Source organism: Sphaerodactylus townsendi, linkage group LG06 (genome assembly GCF_021028975.2).
Source record: "Sphaerodactylus townsendi isolate TG3544 linkage group LG06, MPM_Stown_v2.3, whole genome shotgun sequence".
Classification (NCBI taxonomy): Eukaryota; Metazoa; Chordata; class Lepidosauria; order Squamata; family Sphaerodactylidae; genus Sphaerodactylus; species Sphaerodactylus townsendi.
In genome coordinates, this window is record NC_059430.1 from 82,844,112 (window position 1) to 82,855,568 (window position 11,457).

Genomic DNA, 11,457 nt, shown 5'->3' on the forward strand with positions numbered 1-11,457 from the left:
TATTCTCTAACCTCATTATACTGAACAGTATTTGAGCAATAATAATCAACAATTACCTCATGGGAGAGTGGTTTAGAAATTGAATAAATCTGATTTAATCAGTAATCTTAATTCATGATACTTTATTACACATCATAAATCCAGATGCAGGACAATCCTAGAAAGATCTGCTTATCAGAGGTGTGCCGGGGGTAAAGGCATCCGGGGGAAACATCTGCTCCAGGGGCCCCCCCACCCTCATCCCACCACTGCTGAGCCCTGCCCCTCAGCTTCCCTGCAGGCCAGCTCCTGCCTCCCTGGAGAAGGCAGGAGCTGGCTTGCAGGGAGGCCAGGGGGGTGGGGCTCGGTAGTGGGTGGCACAGTGGCAGGCCAGCTCCTGCTTTCCCTGGCCTCCCGGGCGGGGGGGTGGGTGGGTGGGAGCGAGCCTGCAGCTGCGGCAAACAGCTAATGGCCTGGCACAATGAGAGCTGCTGGGGATGAGTCCACCATGGGGTCCCGTTAGGATCCTTGCTGCTGCATTTTGCACCAACTGGAGTTTCTGGAGAAGGCCCAAGGGAAGTCCTAAGTAAAGCGAGTTGTAGTAGTCCAGTCCAGAGGTAACAGTTGTCAGGTCAATTTGGGACAGGTAGAGCACCAATAATTTCACTTGACAGAGATGATAAAAAGTCTGGTGCGTATGTCTTCCTGCACAAAGGTGGAGTAGGTGTGTGTGTGGGAATGCCATTGCCACTGTGGGGGATTAAAAAATGGCTGAGGAAAAAAGAAAAATATTAATATAGAGGACATCTGATAACACTGTAAATTCCACTGCCTCACAGAGTCTGTAACTTGCTGTGGTTAGATATGGATTAATGAGTGGGAAAATGGGAGAGAATAGGAATATACCCCTGCTCCAGAGATTTCGAGGAAAAATAAAGTGCTGACTCACTGGCCCAGAACCATCAATTTATATGTGGGTGGAAGGATGGGGAGAAAGTGATTCTTCTTATTACAAATGCAAACATTAGCTTGCTAGTGAAGCCAATTTAGTAACGATAGTTTTCTTCAACTATGTTTCAAATACTGACTATGTAGTTCTTGGACCTTGTCTATACAGTTGTTTATTTCTAGAAGAAATAAATTGTGTGGAGGGTGTTTTCTTGTTTCTAAGGGATATAAAGAACATTTTGTGGTCCAGTTCTTCAAAGCCTCTCTGCCTCTAAATTTCATTTGTTGCCTTCATAGCTATACTGATTTTAAGGTCAGCTCATCAAACCTGACCTCCTTTATAGTACAAGCCAACTGAATCGTCTCTGTTTATAACTGTATCAAACTAATTAAATTGAATTTGTCTGAAACATACCTTTTAGAAGTCCTTTGAAAGATGAGCTTTCATTTCACACTTCTTTTTTCTTTCATCCACTGCAGTATATAGGAACAGGGACAGAAAGAGGAGGAAGCATTAGACAGTCATAGCTTTGATAATGGGTTCTGTTTGTTTTGATTTCTTATTCATTTCTTTAGCATAGTTACATGTTTTCCCAAAAAGATTAAATTATTGAAGGTAAAATAACACCATGTAAATTACTGGTAGTTAATGAACTTCCTGTACAATTTTGATTCCAGTGTTAGAAGTGATCTATCACAATGGGACTGGCCACAGCTACAATGTAGGTGTTCTGAAAGCTGTGAAATATAGTTGCCAACCTCCAGGTGGGGTCTGGAGCTCTCCTAGAATTGCAGTGGATCTCTAGATTGTAGATGTCAGTTCCCCCTGAGAAAATGGCTGCTTTGGAGAGTGGACTCTGCTAAGGTCTCTCCCCTCCCTAAACCCTGCCATTCCCAGAACTCCATGCTCAAATCTTCAGGAATTTCCAGCCTGAAGTTGGCAGCACTATTGGCGAAACCCCCCTAGGTTTCAAGAAAAAAATATGATATGTAATAATATAAAAAAATCTGGTTAAGTTGGTGGTAACCTGGCAAGGTCCTTTTAAAGTGCAGCAATTATTGCCCCATGATAACTACCTGGTGAAAGAATTGAACTCTAACAGAAGTCCCATAGTCCTTCATGCTAACAGAATAAAGTTCTACAAGGACAAAGCTGGAGATGTTTTCTCAGCCAATAAGAGGACTGTAATTTTCCTGAGTTAGCTCTGGAAGGGGAGAAGGAAAGCAATATCAGTGAAGGGCAAATCTCAGCCAGCTTGATCGCTCAGCAGCAAGGTGAGTTCAGAGATAGACTGATGTGTTTCCAACCAATGTTCAACAGCATGCCAGGTAAAACTAACTTTAATTTTACATCATATTGATACTGACAATCACCCATCTGTTACAGGAGGGCCGTATCCACTAAATAGGCCTATGAAATATGATATGGCTAGCAAAATTCAGAAATACTGAGTTGGGGAGTTATTAAAGAATTTCATAGTAATTGGGGTGCTCCTGTTGTGATTGTGCAGAAGAAGAAATTAGGAGAAAATGACCCACCTGAGTATGGATTGTACATAGACATCAGGAAGTTCAATAAGATCTCAGGGCTTGATTCCTACCCTTTTCCACAGGTTGATCAGATAGTTGAGCAGTCAGGGAATATACTTCTATGCTTGATTGCAGTAAGGGGCATTACCAAGTGCCTTTGACCCTTGATGTAAGGAATTCCATAGAAGCAGAAATAAAAGGCTTTTGGGAGTAAAAGTCCATTTATTAAGACATCTTAGAAAGCTCAAGTACACGCAGTGGCAGGAATGGCACTTCCCGCCAGAAGCACAGGTTATAACACCATTCACCCCATCCCCCCTTCCTGCTTCCCATGGGAACGGAGTCTTCATCTCCCGCGTAAAGATAAAGTCTCCGCCGATGCATCTGGCCCATCGCCCGGGCTGTGGAATGCACTCAAGGTTACTTCACCATCAACACCATTGAATCCTTTACACTTGAAGATTCAGAGAAAAGTATTCCATTAGAGACATAATATCTGAGTGGATGCTAGCTTAGACCTAGACAACATTTAAAAATACACATAAAATGTTTTACCGCCACAAATTCATTGGTCAGGTCAATACTTGAATCAGCAGTGTTTAAATAATGGGAAATATTCCAGTGATCATGGATTGTAAGGCATTTATTTCCTTCATATTGGATTTTAGAATCATTCACTTGGGAGAGCTGGAAGTTAAAATGTCAACAGCTGTATCATGATTATTTCACAAACAAGCAAAAGAATGTTGTATATTGTTAGCTCTAAGATTAAAAGGAGTCCATTGCCTACCAATGTTTCTCTGAGTATTTGATTTTCACTGTCTTCAGCTGTAAGATAAATGTGAGCAAATAAATAATTCAATTACACATGTTTGGCCATGTTGTTGTAAATACTGCTGGGAATCACATGGTTTACATATGTTTTAAAGACTTTCTTAAAAATCCTGACAAGTTATAGAATAAAACAACTGCCCAAGCCTGGCTTCCCCACAGATCTTGGCATGATTCAAAAGTCATTTGCCTAATAGCCATTGATTCTGAATTAAGTGAATGAATTCCTTGGTTTTATTCTGATTGAAATTTATTTTATCTTTATTCCCAGGATTTCATTCTGATAACTGTCCACTGAATTTTGAGAATGTTCAGAGAACACAGTCCATGAAGTCAAGGGAGAATGGTTTCCCTAGGATCCATTGAGACACTGGAGAGAGAATATTTTCCTCTCATTGCCATGCTCCAAGTGCCTAAGTACATGGTTGAAACTTTCACTATTTCCACAGTTTATAGATTATTGTGAAAATATGCCTAAGTCTTTCCTACTCCAATGAATCTGTTCTTGCATCTGACTGAAGCCTTTGAAGCTGCCACCCAATGTAAATTTGTTTAGAAATGATCTGGAATTGGAGATGAGTAGTACAGTGGTCAAATTTGTAGTTGACACCAAATTATTCAGGATGGTAGAAACCAAGGTGAATTCTGGAAAGCTTGTAAAGCTTGTATAATTAAGCAACATGGCAAATAATATTCTGTATTTAGTAAGTGTGCAGAGATGCACTTTGGAACGACAACAAAAATGCTAGTTAAATATATCCTGAGTCAGAGGCCGAGAAATCTTGGGGTTAAGTGAATTGATATCTCAATGAAAATGTCATCGCTTTACTCAAAATGGGGCAGCTGTGAAAATAAAAAAAGCACTGGGCTGAGAATTATTAGGAAAGGGATTTGGAATAAACTATCAATATAATTATGTTCTTATGTGGAGCTATGGTGAGAACAAAGAGGGAATATTTTTTAAAGTTCTGGTGGCTATATGTAAAAAGAATACTATAGACCTAGAAGAAAGAAAAGAAGAGAGCAGCCCAGATGATAAAGGTGTTGGAGCAGCTTTCCTGGGGCGGGGGGGGGGGGCTATTGCCCACCATTGTTCTGATCAGCAGCAGATGAAAAATAAAAATAATAATGCTGCTGGTCTCTTTCTGATATGTCCCTTCCTGGAACAACCCAGAAGTGACAAGGCGTGGCTCTAGAAATCACGGGGAACTTTAAGATGCTGTGTCTACCCATTAAGGGGACACACACAACCTGTTATGATTGTGGGGAATCAGGTTTGCTTTAAACGATAAACTTTCCCCTCAGTTACATTATGTTCTTAGGGTAGCAAGTATAAAGGCTTTGAGTTTGCTGCCATGAGATAAGTTTTGCAGTGAGCAAGTAGGACACAGAGATCACTGAGGCAGGAGTTTTAAGTAAATAAGAAAGATTTATTTATTTACAGGCTGTTTTTAAAGAACAGTTCAGCAGCACAAGTCTTCAGGTATTCAAAGAAGAAACTTGGCTGAGGCACATAAATTTAAGCTAGTTATGGCTTCAGAGTGTGGTTTGAATTCCTTTCAATGCTCAGAAGTTCACACAAGCTTTCACTGACTAGCCACTAGGTTGGATCCTTTTATCCAATTCTATCAACACCAGCTTGCCCTTTCTCAGGAGTCAGATTAGATAGTATGAAGTCTGCTTATCACCAGAGACAGATCTAACAATCGGATACTCTATTCTCTCCAAAACATAGTTAAACCACTCTGCCACATTACCAGCCAGAGCTACCCTTCAAACAGTCTCCCTGAGGCAGAACTAAACGTCACTTGTGCTTCCCTCCGATATTCTGCCCCCTTCTGAAAGGATGCAGGAGTAGCATAGGCTCTGCTGAGTGGCATTTTTCCCTTCAGGAACATGAAAGCTTCCTGTCTGTTGCCCTACCTTTTGTCACTTCTGGCCTGTACTTGGAGTGATGTAGTGATGTTGGTGACATCATCAACATCACATGTCTCCCATGTTCCTACCACCCAATCCTCCTGCTACTTGCCAGGCTTAACCTGCTGACTCTACCGATGAGGAAAGACTGAACAGAAAAAAGGAGGAAGTTCATGCTGATTTATAAAATTGTCAGTGGGGAAGAGAATGTGGATAGTAGAACATTTTCTCATTCTCCCATAATATTATATAATAACTCAGGGACATCCAATGAAGTTGATGGGCAATACTAACTAAAGGGCACCTCCATATTTAGAGGCAGGAAAATCCTGAATACTACTGCTAGGAGGCCATTTCAGGGAAAAAACCTTGACCCCATGCCTTGTCTGCTGGCACTCCAAAACAACTTATTGGTGTCTTTGTAAAATCAGATGTTACATGGATAAATGGAAGCATTGTATATAGGCATACTGATGAATACTTATTTAAGTAACACAAAGCCAATTCAAAAAAGTCACCAGCATATATATGTTTAAGCACACGAGTAAGATCCCATGTCATTGGTATGTGTGCAAGTATAGCACACCAAGGGTTAGATCTAGTCAGCTATTTATTCAGTCTCATCACATTCCAGTCCTTACAACACCATCATCCTACACTGCTTCTGCAGCATAGCTTTTGAGTGATGATGATGAAAGGGGAATTCCTCCCTTTTTCAAGGAAGAAAAATCTGGTCACATCCAACGCCAAAGTTCCAAAGCCTGAGAATACTTGATCCTGATGTGCTACAGTTGCATGTGCAGATGACAGCAACTTGTTGATGATGTTAAACCTTGCCAGGGAAAGTGTTTTGAAGTGCCACTCATCACATTCAAACCAGGCTTTAGCCATGCAATATTCCGATAACTCCAAAATAAAGGTGTATTAAATAATGTGTATCTGCTTCAGAGAAGAATTTGATGCACCTGATTTCTGGGCTTTTTAAATAGTTCCTGTCATGTCCAGGTTTAATTAAAGACTGAAAGCTTCTCAGAAAAAATAACGTAGATGCAAAGAAGTGTCTCCTACTTTTGAAACTAAAAACAAGGAAAATAGTCTTGTCAATCTGGCTAATGGTTCTGAATATTGATCAAACAGATTCTTTATTAGATTTTTGAGACAGATGATTGCAGTTTAATACCTAGCTAATGATCATTCTTATGCCAATCTCTGCAATGATAATTACTTTATGATTAGAGCTGTGATTGAAATCGGTGTAATTTTTGTACCCCCTCAAGATGTTTCTGATGACTTCTTTCTCTAGACAACTTCTTGTTATGAATGGGTGATTATTTATTATGAAGGCACAAAAAGACAGGAAAAGTACTCCATTAAAACCTTTAACCCTCCCCTCTCATTCTTTATTGTACTTGTTCTTTACGTCTTCATGTAGTGACTGGAGGGAGGTTTTTGGTAAACAGCGCATTCCCGGCGGCGCGGTGCGAACGGCACAGCTGGGAATGAGCTGTTTTCCCCATCCCTCTTCCACTCACCTCATTGCCTCCGTCACCCTGCTGGCCTCCTAAGACCCTCCCTCGCTGTCCTCCGACCCCTGGAGGTTGGAGGGCAGCGTGGGCTCTGCGTCTTCAAGGAGGCAAGCCAGGCTAACAATAAATGAGAAGTGGGAGGAGGAGATGAGGAAAGAGCACCAGCCTCTTTGGGGGCCACTCGCACACTCTCGTGCGAACGGCCCCCACCCCTCCACCGGCAGAATTCCTGCTGGTGGGGAAGCGCCCTTTCCGCAGTGCGGAAAGGGCCTATCTGTCTGAGGATGAGGGATACCCACTTGGCTCTTGGTAACCCTGATTCCACTTCCCACTCTTCCAAAGTTATTGGATGACCTTGGGCCAGCCATTCTAACTCTGCCTAATCTATGTCACAGGGCTGTTGTTATGGAGATAAAATGCAGGGTGGGAAGATGACAATTTCATATGCTGCTGTGGGAGAAAAGCAATGTATAGATACTAAGTAAATAATATTGTGTACCAGGTCCTTTGAACTTAGGGTATCAAGAATTGAACTGACATGCTGACTAGTACATCACATGTCCAATCTCGATAGGCCAATAGCTTGACACAGACTATGGCAGCTTCATGTGTTGTTGTTTTTTGTTCCATGTAGATAGGAGCCATCTTCATTCTCAGTAGTTTTCGTCAATCCCCCCTTACTTCCTCAAACAAGAAATGCTACTACTAGCCAGTGAGCCGGCCAAATACTTCCTGTAGTAAGAATTTTATCAGCTAGGCATGAGGCATTAACATGAAAGACAGATAGAACAAAGTCTTCTGTGAAAGGCTACAAGGCATGCTGTTACAGTTCTGAAATCTTGGGATATCTTTGGTGTGGATCTAAACATGATGCCCCTGGGCAACCTAGATATTAAGAATCTGTGACTTGGATGAGATTTCACTGGCTTTTCCCACAAGTCCACTTGGACTGCTCAAAACATTAATGTTAGGGATTATGGGACCTAAATGGACAAAAGTGATGTGGGACAGAGGCCAGAGTAAAGGATGAGACTTGGGCAAGATTGAGCAAAAACAAACAAACAAACCCACAAGCAATGAGAATATGAGACACCTTGACCTTGTATTTCTTGTCTTTCCAAAAGAAATTCAAGGGGTAGTTGTTGTAGCGTGGTGCAGTGGTTAAGAACAAAAGACTAATCTGGAGAACCTGGTTTGTTTTCCTGCTCCTGCACATAAAGCCTGCTGGGTGACCTTGGGCAAGTCAAAGTTCTCTGACAATTCTCTCAGCCCCATTTATCACACAAGGTGTCATTGTGGGGAGAAGAGAAGAAACTGGCAAGTTGCTTTGAAACATCTATGGTTGAGAAAAATGGACTATAAATCCAAACTCCTCCTCCCCTTCTTTTTCTTCTTTCAAAAATTATGTAGAATTAGTTTTCATTTTCTGCAAGCCAGAGTGCTTCTAGAAAAGCATTAAGAGTCGATTTAATGTTTTCATCAGCAGGGCTCTAGGACAGAAAATGAGTGCATACAAAGGAGTCAATAAAAACAACTGCTGCCCCCCTCCCACGCCAAATAAACAGCATATTAAAAAAATACTTATACTAAATATAGTTAGAGAGGAGACAATCAGTCATTGATTGTGCTACCATTAGACTCAGGGTAGATTTTCATGCTGTTTCCCATTTTACAAAAGTAATATCCTTAATAATTATTATCATTTGAAGGCCTGCAGTTCTGTTAGTTCATTTGGAGAAAGACCAAAGATGTTACGATAGCATACCATGGGTGCTGCCTAAAAAACAAAAGTCCATCTATGCCCAATTTTGTCAGCAAGATACACCCAGTGGTGGGATTCAGCAGGTTCACACCACTTCAGCAGAACCGGTTGTTAAAATGGTACTTGTAAACAACCAGTTGTTAAATTATTTGAATCCCACCACTGGATACACCCCATATATAAAATCCACAATAATAATGTACAATTTCAGTTTTAGAAACACTGAGGACAGTGAGCCTCTATTATTGTTATTGCTGTTTTAAAAGTTTTAGTAATTTATTCATAATCATATTTTATGCTGTACACCGCCCAGAGCCCCTTGGGGATGGGGCGGTATAAAAGTCCAAACAATAAATAAATAAAATAAATAAATAAAAAATTTTCTCGCTGTGGCTATTTGTTGTTTTGTGATCTCCAGTACTTTTTCAATTTTTCTAGTGTCTAGCCAGTACCTTCTAATTAATTCTTTCATGATCTTGCCATTCTTTAATCTTTGTTCTTTCATATCTTTCAGGTTACTGGCATCTGATCTTAGTTTTTTGATCTTCTGTTCCAGTCTAATTTTCCACTTTGGTTTTGGTGGTTGATTTATCTTGGGCTTAGGTATTTCAATGCCCAGTTCTCTTGGGATCACTACAGCTGAACTGTACATGAACTGATTAGTTGGTTTGATGGATGTTGTTTCAGTTGTCATCAGTGCCACATTCACATCCCTTGTTATGGTTGCCAGATCTTTTTGGTCACCATTTTCAATGCTGGCAGCTGTTGTCTTTCCTCATTTGATTGTACATACTGGATGATCTTTTCCCTTAGTTCTTTTTGTCTTTTTATAAGTCTATCAGTTTTTTTCCATGAGGACTTTCTCTGGAGGTTGTTCTATTATTTTCTCCCCAGTACTGGCATTTTCATTTAGCAGTTCTACTATTATCTCTCCTGTTGTTTCTGGAATATGTACTGTTCTTCCTACTGGTGTTACAGTTGCTTTCTTTTCATAACTTTTCTGGACTTCTTCCAGTTCTAGCTCTGTAAACACTTTATTCCATATGATAAATTGCCTTTGATCTGCCAGTCTTTGCTCAGTGATATTCAAATCTGGGTAACATTGTTTCCGCAGTTTGTACATCCGCTTCAAGTATCCTCTTTTTTCTGGTTCTGAGCTGTAGTAACAAGCCATGATGGCACGATTTTCTTGCGCATTATATAGCTTTCTTTTGGATGGTTGGTCCACTTGTAGCCCACTTGTCGACGTGTGCCCAGAGACCCCCAGCCCATTCTCGTGGCCCGCCAATTACGGCTTAACCAGCCGATGACCGATCGCGGTATGGAATCAATTTACCGTTCATTAGGTATCCACCACCATATTTTTATGGGTTCAGTGGACCCACTTTCTTAGATCACTGGGTTTCTCAGTTGAGAACTGTCTGGTTTGGATAGTATACAGTACCTCCAGAATAGCTCTCAACGTCATCGAAGCACGCAAGCCCCTTCCCCACAACAAGGGGGTGCCCATGAGGGGATTATTATTATTATTGTTATTATTGTTATTACTTCTTCTTCTTGTCAAAGTAGACCCTATCCTCTCTTTTTTTCACCAGTGGAAAAACTGGTTGGGATTAAGCTCACTATTTTTTCTCTAGAAGGTAGGCAATGTAGTAACCTGATTAGATTACCGTAATGCATTCTACATGTGGATACTGTTGAAGATGATCTGGAGGCTGGAAATGGTGCAGCATGCTGCAGCTAGGGTGCTTGCTGGTATATCTGACCAGATGCAGGGAACTGCACTGTCTGCAAGGAACTGCACTGACATCCAGTTTGCTTCTGGGTGCAATTCAAGGTGTTGACAAAGCCCTAAATGGCTTGGGCTCTGCCTATCTAAAGAAATAACTGCATCTGTGTGTATCTGCCAAGGTACAAGCCCTAAATGGCTTGGGCTCTGCCTGTCTAAAGCAATAACTGCACCTGTATGTATCTGCTCAGGCACTAAGGTTACAGTGGGAGGCTCGTCTTGTAGTAACTAACCACCACTGAGATATGAGGGCAGGGGCACCCAGGAGGGCTTTCTCTGTGATTACCCCAGTCTTTGGAATAATCAGACATTCACTGGATGCCTACTTTAAATGGATTTATGTACCTAGCGAAGATTTTCCTCTTCACCCAGGCATTTTAATAGTCTTCCTGGATTCTCCCTCCATGGAGCTTCTGGTTGGGCTGGAAGAGAAGAGCTGATGGTTAAATACATACATACATACATACATATTCTTTCTGACTATTTTTAATATTGTCTTTATCAGAGCAGAATGTGAGCCAAATTGGCAGGTACTCAAGGATGTCTTCTATAAAGCATACTTAGGTAAGAGGATTTATCCACGTGGATTTTCAGTTTCCAGAATAAGTGATATCACTAAGAATGTTTCCTCTGATTACAGAAATAAGTAGATGGAACACTAAAACAGCATCTGGCTTTATAGTGTGAATCCCCACGCAGAGCTACTTTAGCCTGTAGCAGAAGTTGCTTCCACAGATTTTACTGACAGTTTCTATCACTTACACAGAATGCATCATATAAGAAAACTAATTTTAATTTAAAGGAATGTGTTCATAAATGCAGTTGTTTAAGAATGGATGCACAGTTGGTATCCTTTTCTTTCAACAGAGTACAAAAAGATGTAGTCAATTATTATATGTCACATTAGCCATGCAGACGTTTCTCATGAGGGTCTCTGATAACAATGATAACAACCTTCCAAAAGAAAGCAGTATAGTACGCAAGATAATCTAAGAGCCTGAAAATCTTTCAGTTGGGTATGTGTTTGCATATATCAAAGGCATTTGTGTAATACTATGCAAACAGAAAATTCAAAAATAAATGTGTGTCTGGCAATAGTAGACATGGTTTCAAAATATTATCTGAAACTATTATAAAATGACAAAAAGGCACAACCTTGGAGATGGACCATATTG

General features: G+C 40.8%; 1 long non-coding RNA gene across 1 annotated transcript; it reads right to left on the bottom strand.

Moving 5' to 3' along the window:
• Positions 1–359: 359 nt before the first annotated feature.
• Positions 360–10,704, bottom strand: LOC125435246. Its single transcript, XR_007244875.1, has 4 exons — positions 10,628–10,704; positions 2,467–2,620; positions 1,343–1,401; positions 360–750 (listed from the first exon to the last, which is right to left on the bottom strand). It is a non-coding gene; the product is annotated as an uncharacterized LOC125435246 (long non-coding RNA).
• Positions 10,705–11,457: the final 753 nt, after the last annotated feature.